This window comes from Triturus cristatus, chromosome 1_2, assembly GCF_964204655.1.
Source record: "Triturus cristatus chromosome 1_2, aTriCri1.1, whole genome shotgun sequence".
In the NCBI taxonomy this organism is placed as follows: domain Eukaryota; kingdom Metazoa; phylum Chordata; class Amphibia; order Caudata; family Salamandridae; genus Triturus; species Triturus cristatus.
Window position 1 is genome coordinate 982,482,674 of NC_140580.1, and position 21,027 is coordinate 982,503,700.

General features: G+C 45.1%; 1 long non-coding RNA gene across 1 annotated transcript; it reads right to left on the reverse strand.

Moving 5' to 3' along the window:
- Positions 1 to 12,859: 12,859 nt before the first annotated feature.
- Positions 12,860 to 20,767, reverse strand: LOC146868507 (uncharacterized). The gene is made up of 2 exons (XR_014962957.1): positions 19,835 to 20,767; positions 12,860 to 14,562 (listed from the first exon to the last, which is right to left on the reverse strand). It is a non-coding gene; the product is annotated as an uncharacterized LOC146868507 (long non-coding RNA).
- Between the last annotated feature and the right edge of the window lie 260 nt (positions 20,768 to 21,027).

Below are 21,027 nucleotides of genomic sequence, written 5' to 3' on the forward strand. Positions count from 1 at the left end.
CTTTTTCTCCTCTATCTCTTCTTGCAGCCGCAGTTGTTCTAAGGCCAGTTTCTTTTCGGCTAGCAGGAGTTCGCCGTCCAGGCGGAGTCGTGCGAGCTCTAACTCGTGGGTCCTGACCCTCTCCCGTTCTCGTATCTCTTCCGGGGAGAGGCTGGTCTCTATGCTGGTTGTCCTCCCCTCTGCCGGGGCTGCGGTTGGTTGCCGGTGTACGTTTGGCACCGGGTTTTCTTCGGTTTGGGGGGAGGCCGTTTCGGACTCTACCCAGGTCTTTAGGGCTTTTTGCAGGTCCTCTTTTGTGTTTAATCCGGTGGTTGCGATGCCTTTGTCTTTACAAAACTGTTTTAGTTCCTTATGGGTATACTCCTCCAACCGTTCTTGTCGGAACTCCGCGGTTGGGCTGGTCTGTTGGTCGTTTATGGTTACCCTGTGTCTAGGTAGGTAGTGGGTGAGTTACTCGCTGTACGATCTGCGTCGGGCTCGGATCGCACCGCTGGCCACCAATGTTAGAAGGGCGCCCTCCGGGAGCCCGATGGTGTCGGACTGACCACCCCGAAAGCCACCGTTCCGTAGGCGAGTAGCCGAGCGCCGCTGAGAAGCCTCCTGGGAGAGGTCCTTCTCCTATGATCGTATCAGTCAAGCAACCCCACCACCACAAAGGGACACCGCCAGGGTATTTATTCTTATAAGATTTTATCGGTTATCAAGGCAGGATTCTATGGCAATATTTACAGGTGGATCGAGGGATCCAAGAGAGTCTCAAAGTCTGGTTGGGAGGGGGTAGCGGGACAGTCTCAGTCTTAGCCTGGTACTGGACACCCTGCGCCTAGCTCTCAATCCTCGAGCCGGGGGGTTCCGGGAACCGGGACGTCGTCCGCTCGGTTCAGGGGATTGGCGCGATGAGGTCGAGCCGCGACGAGGTCAGCAGGGCTCCGATGGTTTACTTCTGCGAGGTCGAGCCGCGACGAGGTCAGCAGGGCTCCGGTGTTCTGGGAGGATCTTCTTCTCAGCAAAAGGGGGGAGCCGCGACGCAGTCAGCAGGGCTCAGAGGTCCAAGGGCCAAGTAGTGAGTCTTTCTCCGTAGGGTCAGCCGCGATCCGATCAGCAGGGCTCGTGACTCCAGGATACAACTGCCGTCCTGGCTTGAGGTTGCCCCAGATATAGGTCTGGAGCCCTTTGATGTCTGGACCCTTGCGCCTGGGGGCGGAGGGGCCGGGATAGGAGAGGCCAGACACCCAGCGGGAGAGGCGCCAGCGCCCAGGAGGGCCGGAGGGCGATGGAAGCCAGGCGTTCAGGGACGGTTGTGGGTCCCATCGAAACTCCCCTCCTCCGGGATCGGTGGAGTGGCCACTTGGTACCCCCTGGCCTGATCTTGGTGCCTCGATGTCGGGGCTTCGCTGGGGCCGAGGCCGGGGCGAGCCGTGTCGCGTAGGCTGGTGCGGGTAGCAGAGTACAATCCGGAGGGACCCCGAAGGGTGGGGGCTGCCCCCGTCGGGTCGGGTAGGAGGGTTCGGGACCACGCCACGAGGCCAGGTCCAACGTTTATTATGTTGATATTTCTTACCTTAGTAATGACCAGGCCTCACTGGTGGCCTGGTGCAAGATTTGTACTCTGAGTGAAGTAGTTCATATTGCTGAATTGATTCCTCTCTTATGTTCCTGCATTCTTGTAGCTCAGAAAGTTGCTACCATATCCACAGACTCAAAGAATGCTTTTGGAGTGGGCCATGTTTTTGGGCTCATCTGGGTGCAAAGGGATGTCATCACTTCTACAAGAACTTCAATTAAGAATGGTATATATGTTCAAGGATTACTTGATGCATTCTTGTTACCTTCCAAAATTGCTAATGTTATGTATGCTGCACAACAATCCTCCCAGGAAGAGGTGTCTAGCAGACATGTTTTTGCTGATCAGACTGGAAAAATACCACAATGTTTCCCTGTTTTAAAGTGACTGTTTTCCTCACTCAAACTGTTGACTCTTTTATGTCTATTCTGAAAGTCTGGGTTGTAGGAATATGCCTCGGAATTGGAGAAGTATGCTTAGATGAAACAGAACTGTAAAAGCGATCCTGAAATGTCTTCTCCCTGATCTCATATAACTGTATCACTAGTATACGTCAGTAGAGATAGCATGATTCACATACCTGCCACCGTGTGTCACACGATTTCGGCTCCCTTCACACGGTCACCCGGTGAGGAACCAAAATCACCCAGTGGCAGGGAAATACGGCTGAAAACCACTGTAAACCGTGGATTTCAAGCTAGTTTTCAGAGGCTATAAGCAGTCGATGTCAATTATAAGGTGTGAAAAAACTCCAGGACATTAGTGACAACCTCGATGGGGAGGGTTGATGAAACGCTCTCCTCGAAAAGGAAGGCGAAATTGCACTACATTAGAGTGTACACCCCCGATAGAAGACGGACTTGCGGCTGGAAGTTTCCTCATTGTGACGGAGTGAGAGCTGGTACGACTGACATGGGCTCCCACATGTCATTTTACACAAACGACACCAGTGTCCAAGATTGGTGATATATGACCCTGCCCTGACGAAATTGCCTCAAAATAGGAGTGGCAATAAATGTTGGCTGAGTACATACAGTGGTCTGCATAATATCAGATGGTTTTAAATTTTAAATAAGTGCACAAGTGAAGAATAAAATAGGTAATTGTGCTACTTATCTCAGTTGTATATTCACGGGGTCATATTGTTGTGGTATGTGTGAAATTCACATCACAGTGGTATTATAATTTTTGGGCACTAAATTTTGGGACACATTTATTTTTTCAAAGCAAGATGGTTGCCGATGATGAGAAAAGTGAGCATAGCTGGTGAGTACCAATCAGCAAGCTCTACTGGTGGTGCGCACGTGAGGTGTCATCTTGTCTTTTCACATATTTTTTGGTAAAGGTAACACATAGTTTGGTGGAACCAGTGATTAGAACACTATTTAAGATACTTCCCTATATGTATACAGGGGGCACGTGGTGTTTTGACTGTCAACTGCAAAAGGGTTTGTTTTTAAAGAAATTTTGGGCAGTAAAGTGGCGGGACACTACCTCTGACGAAAGTGAGGAGTGGCAAGAAAAAGAGTGATGGAATCCTTGCCTCCACTTATATGAAAATCCTTAAGAAAAGGAGCCCTATATGAACAGGTCTTGATATTTATATTGAAGGACAACCTCGATGACCCTTTGTTTTTGTTTTTTTATGGAGGGGTGGGGGACTTGGTGAGGGGTAGAGTGCCACTTAGATAGCTCTCTGCACCACGCCCCACCCCATCCAAGGCCCCGCCCCCTCCTCACACTGTGAAGTTATTTTGTAAGTTGGTAGGTATGGATTCATGCCACAAGTACCCACTAATTTGCTCCATGTTCCCTTTTTTTTCCAAGAGTTTTGCCACCTCTTTGCCACATGCTAAGGCCACAACATTGGAAGGGAACCAAAATCAGTCCTGCTGCCCACCCACCTCCATGGGGCTCTTTTGTCCACATTCACATGGACTTCATCCAAATGCCCAAATGTTGTACCTACAGGTATGTTCTTGGTTTTTTCTGTATGTTTTATGGTTGGATTGAAGTTTATCAATGTGCACACAGCGATGTAATTACAGCTGCGAAAAGGCTGATCGGGGATTTTTAACCGAGGTTTGGTGTCCCCTTTGGAATAAAGAGTGAATAGGGTACCCACTTTGTGTCCTTTGTTGTTCAGGAACCCTGTAAAGCTTTAGGGATTAAACAACACTTCCACTGAGAGTACCACCCGAGTCCTCCAGGAATGTCAAGTGCTTCAACTCCACCTTGAAAAGCAAGGTAGCTAAGATTTGTGCAGAAACAGGATTCGTGGCGTTATATATTTTTTTGATGTAGACCGAAATAGCAAATGTTATGGCACTAATAACTTAATATTGAATTAAATATCTAATTAATTTAACAATAAATTATAAAACAAAAATGTAAGTATAAAATATTAAAACACTTTCTAAAGGAAAATATATATATATTTGTTGTGTTAATAATTATTTAAAGTGATGCATAGAATGAATTAAAAGTAATTTAATAATGTTTTAATATAAACATGTATATTGTTTTATATTGAAAAAGCTATTAAATATGTTACAATAAATTAAAACGTTTTATTTTTAGAATTTTTTAAAAACATTAAATGAAACTTATCTATATTTTTAACACTTAACAATAATTGTTTTACTTTAACAGTATTTTCTGATCTAATCACTTTTATTGTATGTCTCTGCTTTCATTATTTTTCATGGGAGGGTGTTGCAGTATCAATGGTTGGCCATGGCTGTTCCTGGAGTTACTTACTACTGTTCCATTTTTAGCAGTAATAAATTTAAAGTAGTAAATGTGGCTTCACCCCATTTCAGGAGGTGGAGACATGTAAGTCAAGACATTTGAGTAACGGCTACACTTGGATTTTGTGAATAGCCCATAATAAAGTTACTCAAAGATGTAGGAGTAAATGTACTACTAGTAAATCTACACGTGTAGCTATGCCTTAGAGAATAGGCCCTTGTATTTCTGAATTTGTTTGAAGTTCTGGATACTTTCTCATGACTTCAGAATCCTGCACCTGTGTAACTCCTTTGTTTCAGTCTCATCCCTTGATCTCCGTGGAGCCACACAGATTATGCTCCTCTGGGGTCCTGGGGGATCCCCTTGTCGCCCATTTCTGTGACTCACAGATAGAAATGTATTTTGTTAATCAACATTTCCCGAGTCCGTCTTGGTGTGTGGGCAAATTTTCTTTGTCTGAAGAGGCCGCCAGGTATGTGCTGACTGGTAAGGGAGCTCTGACTCGACCCATTTAATATGTGTTTTCATAAACAGAAATTTCCGCATTGAGTTAAAAAATTTGCAGATTCTCCAAACTGCAAACCTCTTGGACCCCACTTCATTTAGATTCACGCATATATTTTTAGCATTCATGTGGCCGTGTAAGGGCCTTGGTTTGTGTTGCGTGGCTGCATGACTTCCATGAATTTGCTGAAAGGTCTTGTGGAGAGGTTTTTTATCTGTCGCAGTTGCTGTCTGGTCCCCCTGCCTGTAACCTTCCTTGTCTTGTTAGGAATAAATAAACCTTAAACCATAGGCTTTTGTCCAGTCTTAAAAAATCTTTTTCACTAGTCGGATTTTTTTTTTCCAAATATGTATTTGTTTCGTGCGCCATTTTTTTGTCCCAAGTTAACCGTTCACTTATTTAAAAAATCGATTCTTTTTTTTAAAGATTAGATTTTCTTTTTCACTCAGGAAAATATTTTGACCCAATATTGTTGGGTGTAATTCGCAATCTGCTGCGAAGCAACGTTGTCTCCAAATCCGTCCATTTCACATTTTGGTAAATTAAGTTCTCCCAGCATTAGATGTGACGCAGTTGCCAGGGAGCCCTGGATGTCAGTCACCGAGAGCGTCAATTCTGTGACTAAAGAATGAGCTTTCACTGCTCCTGGGCCGTGTAGTGAAAGCAGCAAAGACATCTAAGTAGATACTCTGGGGAAAAACAGTATTTCCAGACACGTAGGTGCCTTGGCGAGGACAACGGCGAAAGGAAAAGTCAACGACAAGCGAAACATGTGTCTGATCCTCCCCAGCCGGGCTGGCCTTTCCGAGGTACCTGGCAGTTGTCTGGTCGTTGGATTTCCACACAGTCCTGTCCACCCGGGCGGGGGCGTGATAGGGAAGTTAAACCTCCAAGTGTTTCCCTACATTGTTCCGCAGAGCGGGGGAGGGATGGGGGCATGAGGGGGCAAGGGGGTCGGTTGCTTTTGTCCTGCTGCTGACTCCGTAGCAGATGGATTGCCCTGCTTCCATATATCAGCACGCCGCCCCTAGAGACGCGCTTTGTCCCCGAGAACATTCCTGCCCATTCTTCCAGACCCCGACATGAGGCCTGGATCGCACGACACATATGGAGCCGGGGGAGGGGCGGGGGCCGGGGACGAAGACCCTCTTTTGTGTTGCTCAAACAGTGGGGAAGGAAAAGTGACACATGCCTCTGGAGCCGGTCCAGTGTTCATGCTGTCGCTTTTTCGTTTTTATTTATTTGTAAAACTCGTGAAATTGTATGATTGGCAATAATATGGAAGTGAGACGTGAGTTCGAGTATATCACGGGCAGTAGCGGTGCAAGCTTCAGTCTCGTGCGCGCGCACCCAGTAATGGCAATAGCATTGTAAGCATTGCTCGCGCACACAAAACAAGTCGATTAAAGACAGCTGCAGTGCAAAGACCTATTCGCACCCATTTCCCCCCCCCACACACACACCGAGAACACTTACAGCACAGCTAGCAGCAGTAGAGCAAGCTTCACAGCCACTGAAGCACACGGTACAACTAAAGCGAGCTTCACTCTCTAACACATAAGTACAGCACAAGTAACTGCAGTGCAATCACTCAACTGCACTTCAATCACCCCTCCCCCAACATACAAGAGAACGTGCAGCATAGATAGCAGCGCAAGCGTCAATCACACAGAGGTCACGTCACTCACACACAAAAGAAGTTCATCGTAAGAAGCTGCTGTCCAAGCACTCCCTCGCCCCCTGCTCCTTCACAAGCATAAACACAGGCAAACAAGTGCCGTGTAGATGAAAGAAGCTGCGGACGTTTTCATCACAATGAGATACACCAATGAGGGGCAATGACATTGCAAGTTTCACTCTCACACGTTGCAGCTACACTCACAAACATAATAAGTATATCACAAGCAGGTGCAGTGCAAGCATGCTGTCATCCTCCCCTCAAACACAGGAGGACAAGTGCAATACAGCTAGCATCAGCGGCGGATGCTTTCCTCACAATGAGATACAACACTGAGCGGCAATGACATTGCAAGCTTCATTCTCACACTTTACAAACACACACACAGAACAAGTGTATCACAAGCAGGTGCAGTGCAAGCATCTTCTCGGTCTCTGTCACAAACATAAACACAAAAGAAAACGTGCAGTACAGTTAGCAGCAGCTGTGGAAGCTTCCCTCACAGTGAAATACACCAATGAGCGGCAATGACATTGCAAGCTTCACACTCACACACAGAACATGTATATCAAAAGCAGGTGCAATGCAGGCATCCTCTCATCCTCCCCTCACACATAAACACAGGCGAACAAGTACAGTGTAGATGGAAGCAGCTGTGGATCCTTCCCTCACACTGAGATACACCAGTGAGTGGCAATGACATTACAAGCTTTGCTCTCACACGTTGCAGCTTCACTCTCACACACAGAAGAAGGATATCACAAGCGGGTGAAATACAAGCATCCTCTTGGTCTCCGTACCAAACATAAACACAAGAGAACAAGTGTAGTACAGGTAGCTGCAGTTGTGGAAGCTTCGCTCATAGTGAGATACAGCAGTGAGCAAGCTTCACTCTCACAGGTTGAAGCTTTCCTCAGAAGCAGAGCAAGTATATATCAAGCAGGTGCAGTGCAAGCATGCTGTCATCTTCCCTCCTCAAACATGAACACAAGAGGACAAGTGCAGTACAGGTAGCAGCAGCTATGGACGCCTTCCTCACAGTGAGATACAACAGCGAGCAAGCTTCACTCTCACACGTTGAAGCTTCCCTCTCACACACAGAGCAAGTATATCATAAGCAGGTGCAGTGCATGCATCCACTCGCCCTCCCTCACAAATGGTCCCACACAAAAGAACAATGAATGTGGCAGCAGCTGTGAAAAGTTCTCTCGCTCTGAGGTACAACACTGAGCGGCAGTGACCTTGCAAGCTTCACTCTCACACATTACAAACACTCACACACTCAGAATAAGTATATCACAAGCAGGTGCAGTGCAATCAAGCCCTCATCCTCAACACACACACAGGAGAACATGTACACCAGAGATAGTAGCAGCAGTCCATCCTCCACTCACACACAAGCAGGGTAGAGCACATGCAGCAACTATGGTTCAGTCAAGTTGGCTAGTCCACACAGGAGTTGTACACCACAATTAACTCCAGTGCGATCACCACACTCACGCACTGGATAACATGCACTGCACAGCCAGTGGCAATGGTGGGCTAGCACATGGAGAAGAAGTAGATCATAAAGCACTGTAGACCACTCACCACCCCCACACACAGCGGACTAATTACAGCTGACATTTCATCAGCAATGCAAGCCTTACACACAGGCACATGCTATTTTGGAGCCCATGCTTACAGTATCCAAAACAAAAACTGGAAGTCCCACTCTGCAAGGTGCTACTGGCTGAATTAGCCGGTGCTTGCTGAAGGTGTCACCCCTGATATGGGAATACTTGCTGATACAGGCATAGCACAATCAGCAGAAGCAGGATCTTGACACTCACACACAGAACAGGCACAGCCCAGTGCAGGAGTACTTGACTCCCTCCATCAGAGGCACAGCACCATCGAGGCTCCAGCCGCCGTGCAAGTGACTCACTCGGAACAGCAGCAGCACAGGCGCAAGCAGTGCATGTTTCCCTTACAAAGAAAACTAGTACAGCACAGGCAGCAGCAGAGCAAACTTTACTGACACATGGAATACTCACAGTACAGACAGCACATCAGTAGTACAGGCTTCGCAACGGGCAGACTTGGCCCATCATAGGGAGCAGTGCCTCAAAATTCCCTCAACCACACATGGTAGATGGTTCTCTTTCTTCCTGTTGGACAGATAGGCCCAAGTAAAAGTGGCCAGTCCCTATCTTTAGCTAGGCCAGTCCTGTGTGGGTCCTGCAAGGCTCTGTCCTCTCACCCCTGTTGTAGACGTATGCTTCCAGCCTGCAGCATCTGCTGTTATGTGATCTTCGATGCGATTCCAAAATTATGTAGATGGCACCAGATCGTCTTCCCATTAACAGACAATCTAAAGGAAGCCCAGGGCACGTTTAAGGTCATTTTTAGAAACCTACAACAATCGATGATTGAAAACAGACTGAGTCTGTCGTCAATTCTGTCGTTTGAGATGTCATTAATGATGTCATAAATGATGTCATAGAACATGTCATGAGTGATTCCATATGTGAGGTCATAAGAAATGTATGGTGGGGGCCCAGGTTATAGTTAGCGCTAGTAGCTGGTGAATTTCTGTTTATTTTGGTTCAAAACTTAAATGTATCACTGGAATATTCACCCAACTATTATGTTACTTTAACCTCTGTTTTCTTTTAGTGAATTTCTAAGGGTTTTTAAAAAAAATAAAAAAATCCTTTTATCACACATAACTATAATGTTACTTTAACCTTTGTTTTTTCAGTGAATTTCTAGATTTTTAAATGTAAAGTAATACTAATTACCTTACATAAATGCAACTCCTGCAGCACACAGCCTTCGGCCATATGTAGCAGGTGATTGCCTGCAGGGCTTGCAGCCAACCCCACCTCCATTGAGACCTTTCTGTCAAATAACAGGTGTGTGTAGTAGTGAGTGGGAAGGGCCTGCTCACCCCTTTGAGACCTTTCTCTCAGCTGACCAGTGTTCATAGTAGGGTGTATGGGGCGTGACTGGCCTCTCCTTTGAGACCCCTTTCTCACATGACAGGTGTGCGTTGTAGGGTGTGGATGGACTGGCCTCTCTTTTGAGACCTCAATCTCAGATGACTGGTAAGAATAGTAGGGTAAGTGGATGAACTGGCCTCTCATTTTAGACCTCTCTCTCAAATGACAGGTGTTTGTAGTAGTGAGGGGAGAGGGACTGGCCCCTCATTCAAAACCTCTTTCAGATGACGGGTCTGCTTAGTAGGGTGTGTGGAGGGACTGACCTCTCTGCTGAGACCCCTCTCTGCAATGATGGTTGTCCGTAGTAGAGTTTGGGAAGGAATGGGCTTCTTTCAGGCCTCTCTCTCAGATGATGGGTGTGCATAGTAGTGTGGGAGGAGGGACTGGGCTCTCCTTTCAGACCTCTATCTCAGATGATGGGTGTGCGAAGTAGGGTGTTTGGATGAACCTTAACTCTACTCAGAACTCTTCTCAAACCAATGAGCATAAGTAGTAGAGTCTGATAAACAGGCCTCTCCAACAGGGCTCCATTTTTGAATTAGCGATCTTGCACAACGCCTACAGGACTCTTGAGAGCACAGCTGCTAAAATACAACTATGTTTGGCCCTTACTATCTAAAAAAACAAAACAGAACAGATTTACACCACATTACAAAAAGCATTATCTGCAGACCAAGATCTAGCTTCCTACGGAATTTTGTGTAATTCCGTTCAGCAGTTTTTGTTAAAGCCTGCCTTAAAGTAGTGTATCGTAAATGCATGGTGATTGTACCCCCCCCCCCCCCCTTTCTTGGCCCCTGCTGAACGGGCCACCCTGAAACGTTCCAAGAAGGAGCTGAGGTGAATGACATTTTTTTGGGGAAAGTTTCATGAAGATTCGTCAGACGGGGACAAAGTTATTAACAAACCAAAAAGCACTCTGTCTATGGAAAAGCAGACCGAACTATAACTACTGTGGTAAATAATTTAATTACCGGAACTTAATTTGATGCGGAACATTAATAAGAATAGCTCAATAAAATAAGAGGCAGAATCCGTGGTATTAGAGGTTTGGAACGGGCTTTATTCCTATACAAAGGAACATAATTCGAATTATGGGCCTTCTATTCCATCACCACGAAAGTTCAGGAAGGAAGGAACATATATTATTGACAGGTAATCATTTTTATAGAAAAGGCATTACAGTAAAACAGATGCAGGAGGCGTAACAGTTGATAACAGAGATAAAGGCATACATGCGTAACTAAAATGGGTGTAACTAGGCGTAACTAAAGAACGTCATTAGGTATGATGTCACAAACGGGTGGTTCCATGAAAGAATTTCGCAATGTCAGCAAGAATACTTGGCAGAGATGCGCGCGCAGCAGCATGACGTGTGAGTTGACGTGCAACTAGGGGGAGAATGGGACTTGACATTTAGCTCTACATGTGGAGACAAAAGTCTGGGGTTATGTCAACCTAATCCCAAATCATATCTAATATCCTATGTTTAAAGAACTGTGTTATCCAAAAAGAGAGGTCTCTTAGGATAGAATCTTATTCTATACTGACTATACTGACTGTTAGTGCGTGTACAAGCGTCTAAGTGTCTACACTAGATGCGAGGGGGTAGGAATATTCCATGGTAACAGGGCTATGAATTACTTGCATGAGGGCAGCGAGGCCTGGCCCCTTTGCACGGTAGCTGGAGGAATGTTTACTTAAACTGCTAGAAAGGAATGCATCGGATGAGGAGCGAAGGAGATAATCTCGAAGGTGAAATACAGTTTTTGGCAGGCGACGGGCTGGATCAGGCACCGTTAGCCGCGCAGGGAGTAAGACAAAGTTCATGGTCACAGATGCAGGCTCAGACTGGAGCTTTCAGAGGCAGAAGGCAAGAAAAGGCTTGGTGGCAGAATCAGGGCCTACTCGCCTGAATCTGTAGAAATGTGGGAAGTGAACCATATAAAGCCGGTGGCCTTTTATACTTAGGAATAGAATATCCGGCCCATTCATGGCGGATCTGAAAGAGGACATGTTGACGGTGGACGCACATGTATTTGCGTCTTCATAACTGGAACTGGAGGGAACATACATGTACTTGTGACTTATACATGAAACCGTTGGGGTCCAAGATAGGGGACATAACCGACAATAAAAATCCCTATTTCCACACTACTTACTGGAGACTGGCAGTAGGTTATATATATATTAGAGGGAATAGAAAGGTTTTTTCTTTCTTTTTTTCTACGGTAGCAGTAAAATGATAAATATATAGACACATAACTACATAAAAAAGGTATACATGTCTAAGGGAAATAATAAAGAGATATAAAATTGTATTGCATAAACTTCCATTTGTGCATGTAAGGATAGATAGAAATTCAGACTTTCAGGTGTTGCTGTCCCAGAAAAATAATCTATTGGTGCCTTTTTATACTTTTCTTATCTTTATATTTTCCTCAATATTTCAACAGTGAATCACTTATAGATACAATGGTTCTGATCATATTTACATATTGTGATAGATAAATTAAATAAACAGAGACCCCTAAAAACAAGAGTGCGGGCACTCACAGGGTCAAACTGTTCAATTGTAATCATCCAGCAGGCAAACGCGTTTCGGCAGTCTGCCTTTTTCAATGCTTGCTGTAAATCTTTTGGTAAATGCCAGTAAAACAACAGTGTATTTGTGGGGATGTTTTCCCACACTACCCACTTAACACAAAGACTACCATTTGGTGTCTATAGTCGACTAGGTATGTCAATATGTCGGCCACAAAAGGAGTATCGAACTCAGATGGCAAATTCTTCTATTTATGTCTATTGATACTCCGCCTCTGGGAGTGCAGCTTGATGAATTGAAAAGGACTTATGTAAGTTGTTTCTCATTACAGCAAGCATTGAAAAAGGCAGACCGCCGAAACGTGTTCGCCTGCTGGATGATTAAAATTGAATAGTTTGACCCCATGAGTGCCCGCACTCTTGTTTTGTAGGGAGCTTTGATGTTTACCATGAGTCATTTATGTATTTTTTAAAACATAAGTAGCATATATTTTCGTACATAGAAATGCACATATCTAAATACATACATATAATCAAATTATAAATATGAACATGGACAGGCATATGTTGTGCATTTGTGTTTAAGAGTGGTGGTCATGTAGGAAAGAGCCAACTCTTGAGTAGTCTTCTGAAGACAAGATAGTTATCTGTGACTCTTATGTTTGGGGGTAATGAATTCCATAGTTTGGCTGCTTGAACAGAGAAAGATATACCACCTATGTTTTTTAGGTCGAGCATTTAAGACTGTAGTATACACTTATTATATACTTATATGTGAATGTGTGGAATCTGAAATAAAAGCAAAAAATGAATCCACCTCAAACAGTTCTCAGTCAAGGGTAAGATAACAGCGTTTATTAGAAACCAACAACAGATTAGCGTGCAGCACGGGGGCACCCAGCAAAGTCACTGAGTGCCCAAAGATGTGACATTGGTGATAGCTTTTATAAGCCAAAACCACAAAGGATACGGCATCATCACATACGTAGCACAAATTAAGCATAGTTCATTTGACCAATTTGCAAGGGCCTAGATAGTTATATACCATTTAAGGTCCGAAAAGTACTGTTGCAGACTGCGTGACCTAGGTCTGCTTCTGGGACTTTCCACTGTAATGTAAGATATAGGTCTGGTGCTTTTTCAGTTAATAGTTGCAACATAATAGAATGTCCCAGACATATTACAAAATGTGCTATGCTGAAATGTCTGTGTCTACATGAGCATCTTCTGTATTATTCTTGATCGAACTGTGTGTTACAAAAGCTGTGTCTCTGAAGCGAATGGTAAAGTACAGGCATTTTGTGCACTGCTCTCCATGTCAACTTAGCAGGGCCTAGAAGCTTACAGCATTTGGTATCATACAAAAAAGATGGCTTCTACATTGCCCCATCTGATACCAAATCACTATCTTCTAACCCCCCACCTCCCTGCCGGCCATTGATGAACAGTATTTCAATTGTTTTTTTTTTTCAAATATTATTATCAGTGCAGTCACTTTTTTCCATGGGACTGGTGTCAATATGGCTCCTAACACTGATGGCCATGTTCTGTCCCTTCTTCTTGTACTGGGCATTGTTCCTTTCTTTCACTTTTTAGTTAATGTCTCTGATAAGACCAGATCAGATCTCTTCTATTGCATAAATCACGCAATCCAAAATGTCAAGTCAAATGTCTGCTATTTCTTGTGCTATTGTTTGATGTCCAAAAAAGTGGGGAACAAGATGTCTTGCAAGATCAGGTCTCTTAACACACTCAATATCGGAGTATTTGGCACAGTTAGTTCCAGCACACTATTTAATTTTATTCCAGGACACAATAACCTAATACGAATTATTAGTTGATACTCTTCTACCCTCACTTGTATAGATCTAAGCCTTCCAGATCTTGTTGCTGGCATTTGTCGTAATTGGTGTGTACTTAGGTAGTTACATACCCTTAACCAAGTGTTCAATTCAGTTCTTTGATGTTCCAAAGCCTTGTTTTTGATATCTAACTAGCGGGTGATGCACCTCCTGGGGGTCTATTGGTGCAGACACCAGTCAACCATTTAGAAGAAAACGTTGGTGCCTTGATGGTGTACTGTCAGAGGTTACTAGCACATGACAGTTGGCACTCCCTTGGAAAGTAGCTGGTACAGACGTCTTTGGAGTGATGATACCCAGAGGCCTGGGCTTGTTGTGCGCAGTAGGTTACTGCCTCTGGTGTCTTCTGTTTTCTGTTGGAGGCCTAGCCTGCCCCGAGCAGGTGTCTGCCTCTATCTCCTGTTGTTCTTGTCTTGAGTGGTGGATCGAAGGTTGTACCTGCGAGGTGCCTCAGCTTATTCTCTGCTGTCTGGTCCGTCTGCTTTGGAGCTGTGGATCCAGGATGTCAGCCTTTGGCACTTCACTGCTGTTACTGTGCTGAGGATGATCTGGTGACGTCCCTTCCACCTTGGCTGGAAGCAGTGCCGTTGGGTGTGGGCTTTTACCCAGATCCAGTCACCAGGCTACAGGTCATGTGGCAGTGGAGTTGTTGCCTCTGGAAGAGCCTGCAGTACCTGGTGGTGAAGATAACGTAAGGTCTCTGTTAATTTCTTGCAGTAACATAAAAGCAGGTAGTCTGTTAATGATAGTGGAGCTGTGGACATATGGCCTGCAATGTTCATGGGGTGGCCAAATATTATTTGCTGGGCTGGGCTTTGTTACCCTATCTGGCGTGCTCCTCATAGTCAGCAGGGCTAGTGGTAGTGCACCTACCCCTGAAAGTTCAGTTGATGCACACATTTTCCCAATTTTATTTTTCAACACCCCGTTCTTCCTTTCCACCGCGCCCGCAGCAGGAGGGTGATAGGCGCAGTGTAACTTCTGTGTGATCCCAAGTCCCTTACATATTCCCCCTATGACGTGGGAAATGAATGCTGGCCCATTGTCGGAGCTCAGAAGGGCTGGTATTCCAAAGCGTGGGATAAGTTCCTGTAGGAGGCATTTGGCAACCGTATGTGCATCACAGTTCTCTGTTGGGTATGCTTCGGTCCACTTACTGAACATGCACACAATTACCATCACATGTTCGTACTTGTGGGTGAGGGACATGTCTATGAAGTCCATCTGGAGGCTTTCAAATGGTCTTGGGGAGGTGGGAAATGACCATGTGCAGTTGGTGTGCCCTTTCCAGTATCTTATTGTGCGCAAACAGTGCATTGCCTGCAAAGTCTTTCTGCTATTTGGCGGAACTTGGAGTTGTACCAGCATTGGGAAAACAGTCTGATTCATGACATCTCGGCCAACATGTGAGAGATCGTGAAAAAAAGGCATGTGATAGAAGGAAGCATTGCTGAGGGCAGGCATATCTTCCCATTGGGCCCTGTCCATAACCCCTCCTTTGTTTGCACACATCCTCCTTTGGCCCATTTCTCTTTTTCATCCTCCCCTACCTTCCTCTTAATATAAATTGGGTCAGAGTGTACTGAGTCACTGTTATATTTAGTATTCTTCTCGCTGCTTGTTATTTGTACCATTGCTAACTGGCAGCCTGTCAGTGCTATTGTCTTTTCTTCCCCATCAATAAATGCGTTGCCCTTTGATACATATTCCATTGATGATGTGTGCGCTGCACATTTTATTATAGCCACTGTCGTTGGTCTTAGTAATGCTTGGAGGAAGCCACTGATCAACTGTGCATGTTATATTTGTTGGCCTGTGGGTGTGAGGAATCCCCTCATGGAGAGAGAGGGAAAGAGACAACATTTCGATAAACACAGAAGGTCACTGTTAATGCCAGACCTAAGTAGGGGCTGAGTTATGAAATAAAGTGCACCCACGTACTCTGATTAAGTGCAGATATATATTGCTGCCATAATTTGTCGCCGCATTGCGTGGCATAAAAGGGACAAGTGGTTTTTGTCACAGGACACCTATTCACTAACACCCCTAAAGACTGCACCTGTACATTAAAAGACATAATAAATTTGTACACATTGTATCCTTAAAACATCATAATACGAAGCACAGTCATTCAATGCGCACTATCCTTCTGCATTGGCATATACTCATTACTAAAGAACAATAAATAAACATAATATCACTACTCTTCGTCCAATCCTTTGTAGTCCCTGGCGAATGCACTGCTTTCAAAAGCATTTTAGCGCGTTCCCCTTACAATATAAAATGTTATATATCTTGCAAGACTGAAGAACCTAGAAATGAAAAACATTAATATACATACACAATATTTCTTTTAGATGCATACATAAAATAGTACTTCTCCTTGATCCATTCAATTAGGCAAAACCCTTTAAGAGCGCAATATACCTAGTGCTATTCTATATGTGCTTGTGAGGATGGTGACGTTATATGTTAGGCTGCCGTCTGTGGAGTGAGAAATGGGGAAAACAAGCCAGCTACCTAACATGACCTAATTGTGTTATCCTGGGCATTTCATTTTCATCTTAGCAACTTACATCGTTCTTAATAATGGGAACCCAGGCCACCCAGATCATTCATCTTTTAGCTCAATAGCTAATATGTTCAAATGCACACTTCGAAAAACCAGCACTTGAAACAGGGACAATACTTATAAATGCACGGAAATAACCTGATAACTGGCAGGAGGGTCCTCTGTTCCCCCTGCTTTTTAATTCAGTAGCCTTTGCGCAATGTAATGGAATCTTTTGTCCTTTAAAATAGCAAATGTCTCCTGTTGTAAATCACTCTGGGAGATGGGGTGGGGGACCTGTGGATAGCATCACTCTGGCCCTCACAATGTCAATTGACAAGGCACCAAACAGGCACGTACGACACACATCTTTTCTCTGACGTTCTTGCATCCGAAAATGTTGAACCAAAACTTATTAAAGCGCATATACACAAAATAACATTTCCCTTCATCAATCTTTAAATGAACCTTAAACAATAATAATTTCTAACAGTTATTCAATCCTATTTTATTAATATACCCTTAAGAATTGGCATTTCCTTCCATTCTCCGCTGCGAAGAATACATATTTTTTTTATAACCAGTTCTGTTTATACCCACAGAAAACTGTTGTAGTGTGTGGTGTAGTCTTGGCGCAATGCCCAGAATCTGTGGCCAGCCCACGATCGTTATTTCAAAGCCAGTCCAAAAGAGTTTTCTTTAACCCCTTAATGTATCATATAATCAAAGGCCGTGCTGGCCATTTCTCAGTAACTATTGCTTCATTTTTTTATTTTTTTTTCACTCTATCTACTCTATAAAAGTATCAGGCGTTCCCTTCCACCTATTTGTCTCCCTTCCTGTCTCCTTAGTTCTATGTACCCTCTTCTTTGTTCTACACGTAATTTCAGAAAGTCGTTGGTAAAGGACATGAGATGCCACTTTATTCTCCTTTTCCCCAGGTGGAGGGGGCACATTTCACAGGGGCATTATCAATGTGGTGCGTTGTGGGCACTTGGAAAGAAATCAGGGAACGTAAATTTTGACAACATCGCAACTATATTATGGAGAGAGGGGGGCTGTTCCCTTATTCTGTGTTAGTCTTAGGGCCAAAGCTTTCTGCTTAGAAGCACAGTGGGCCTCAGGACCTTAGCCCATTAAGACACGGTATTGTATTTTATTTTTCTGTGCATAATCTTAACAGCTTATTTTTCTTTGCATAGGCTGCGTCCTGTCCCATAGTTACAAGAGAAGCAGTATTTTGAAACATCCTGTCAAAAGTTCTATTTGGTTAACTTCCCTATTTATGAGTTTGTGCACGAGAAATTTGCAAAAGGTCTGCTCATCATGGGACAGCTCGGTGGGTTGTGCCCCTGTGGTAGAGAATACCAGTGCATAAATATGTGTTTAGCACGCACAATGTATCCTCTCTAAAAACACATTTACTTTGCACTGGTAAGGGTAAACACACTTCAGCGCGCCTCCCACTTCCTCACAGAGGAGAAGCGTGCTCCCTCATGTACATTAATCTAACTGAAGGGATGTCTATCAACCCCTTACTGATGATGGAGTGGGCCTGCCCAAAATTTGTTGTGCAAGCTCAGGGTCCAAGAGCTCTGTTGCTAGAGTATTACAAAACAAACCCTATAATTAAATAAAAGCACTTCAAATAAATGCACACAATACAATAACAGATCTTCAAATTAATGCATATAATGCAATACCAACACCAACACCCTCCTTGTTGTGAGTAGGTGGGCACCTATTCACATCTGGAGACCACCCTTGGTATCCATCAGGAGGCAGTGCACCAGAACCGGCTGATCTCCGGCAACTATTTCCCCTAAACTAGTCCCACACCGTAATCTTCCATTCCCTTTAGTTTCAACATCTGTCTCAAATATAACAATTTTTTATGTCTTACGTTCCCTGACACGGGAACTGTAAGTCCGGTCTTCTAGCTGTCATGTCATGCCATTTGTATACAAACAATATGGAGTGAAGTCCTTGGCTTAGGGCCACATTGTACACCGTGGAGTCTTTCGGGGGGGGGGCTGGCTGACTGCTATCTAATTTATATTTACCAAGTGAATTTCCCATTGTGAAAGGTCAGTGTGCAGTGTGTTGCGTGCAAGCGCTAAACAGGGACAGGGCAGACACACCGGACAGATGGGTGGGGGCCTCGCGCCGGACAATGGACAGACACCACCACAGTGGGTTAACGTACGTGATCCTACTCTTCTCAGCCACTCTCCAGCTGATGTGATAGCAGAGGGAGCCATTCGTCAGGCAAACAGACAGATCAGTTACTTCAAGTTCACCCAAGCGGTTTTAAGTGAGAATGAGAAATAGTTCTGGGTGCTAAATACTGGCGTCCCATGAACGGAAGAAAAGGTGACAGAATAGTGTCGGAAGGAAGGTTAGTAATTCCGCCTCCTTGCAGTCTTCCGTTATCCCATAAGCTAGGATAACGGCTAGGCGGAATTGGAGTCTGTCAGGCAATCCACTAGATAGTGCAGGGTGGTGAACTCTACATTCAGTGCAGGCAAACATATGAAACAAAACACATCCCTGCGCGCAGCGCTGTCAAAGAGGCTGTGTACTAAGAGTATGTGTATTGCCCTTACGCTAATCCCAAAATAGTAACGGGGGGACTTTTATTACGTCAAGAGGTCTCGGGGACAGGACGCAGAGGGTCACTTGCCCTGTATATTATTATTGAACGATGGCGTACAGGACAATTGATATGGGGCAGTCAGACAGATTAGCAGCATCAAATGTTAGTGGTGTTAGCGTCACAATACCCAAAGAAGAGATAACATCATACAGAGACTAGTAAAGCTCTGGAACCCTAACCAAACCTTGCCACTATATATAAGAGGCCTATGTAGTACACAAAAAAATGCAAGGAATTCCCATAGCAACAAACAAATCAGCAACCACGAATAAATCAACAACAACAAACAGATCAACTACAACAAATAGGTCAACTGATACTCCCCCCCCCTGTGCCTAGGAAATTCCCTAGGCACAGCTGGAGACCGCCTCAGGCGTCCAGTAGGAGGCAGCGCCCCACTGGGTACCCGGGTCCAGCGGCGCTGAGGTGAGGCAACTTGGCCCAGACCTGAGTACAGGGACCTGGAGAACTGGCGCCCTAAGAAACCGTTGCAACCAAAAGAGCGGCAGTCCAGGGACCGCCACTCCCACGATATCGTACCTGTACCAAACAGGATGCGCGCTGTCAGGGGTGCAAAACCGCCACCACCTGAACCTGGGGAGCCAAACCGCCACAACTCTAAAACGAGGGGCTAACTGCTACCACCCAAAAGCTGGGGAGCATAACTGCTACAACTCTAAAACGAGGAGCTACCTGCTACCACCCAAACTGGAGTACATAACTCCCAAAGGAAACTTACCGGCGTCTGTTGAGTCTGGCAAAGCGTACCGACCTCTGTTCAAGTCCACGGGAAAAATCCGTGAATGTCCTGCCCCCCCCCAACGGCCGGGGACTCTCTGCTAGCAAGACAGGGGGGTGCAGTAGGTCGCCCTCCTCGGCACGCCATCAGCCAGGTGCTGCCTGGCACCAGGGAGTCACTGCGTGCTGGGAACCTGCAGAAGGGCGCTGTCACCGGCCAGGTGGGGAGGGAATCCGGACCAGGAACTGAACGGTAGAGCAAAAATGCACATGTAAAAAATTCAGGCAGAGAGCGGCAGCAATGTCAGAGATCAAGAGCTACGCACGGAACCAGAGGAGAAAGCCTGTCTGCATCCTCTAACGAGGGGCAGACACAAAACAGGAACTCAGTCCACATCCGAATGACGACAGACCGCAAAGTAAATCACAAGAGCCACAAAAAGAACACAGAAGAAAGTGATAAGTACAGGCGTAATGATAGCCATGGAGGTGTCCCACAAGTCGGGGAAGCAGACCTTATATATATCGCCCGGGCACAAGCATATTACCCTTGACATAGGAGAGAGAGAGAGAGAGAGAGAGAGAGAGAGAAAGGAAAAGGGAGCAGGAGCCAGAGGCAAAGCGAAGTCAACAGACGGGCAGACAGTCCCCCAGCGCTCCAAGGGAGGCGGAGGAGAGAGGAAGGCAAATGGAAATCGTCCTTCATCCACACGTCTCCGAACCCTGATGGAAACTGGAGTCCAGGCCGCCAGTCCGTGAAATCGCCAGTGGTCTGGAAGCTGCATTCTCCACCAAATGTGGAATCTGAAATAAAAGCAAAAAATGAATCCACCTCAAACAGTTCTCAGTCAAGGGTAAGATAACAGCGTTTATTAGAAACCAACAACAGATTAGCGTGCAGCACGGGGGCACCCAGCAAAGTCACTGAGTGCCCAAAGATGTGACATTGGTGATAGCTTTTATAAGCCAAAACCACAAAGGATACGGCATCATCACATACGTAGCACAAATTAAGCATAGTTCATTTGACCAATTTGCAAGGGCCTAGATAGTTATATACCATTTAAGGTCCGAAAAGTACTGTTGCAGACTGCGTGACCTAGGTCTGCTTCTGGGACTTTCCACTGTAATGTAAGATATAGGTCTGGTGCTTTTTCAGTTAATAGTTGCAACATAATAGAATGTCCCAGACAT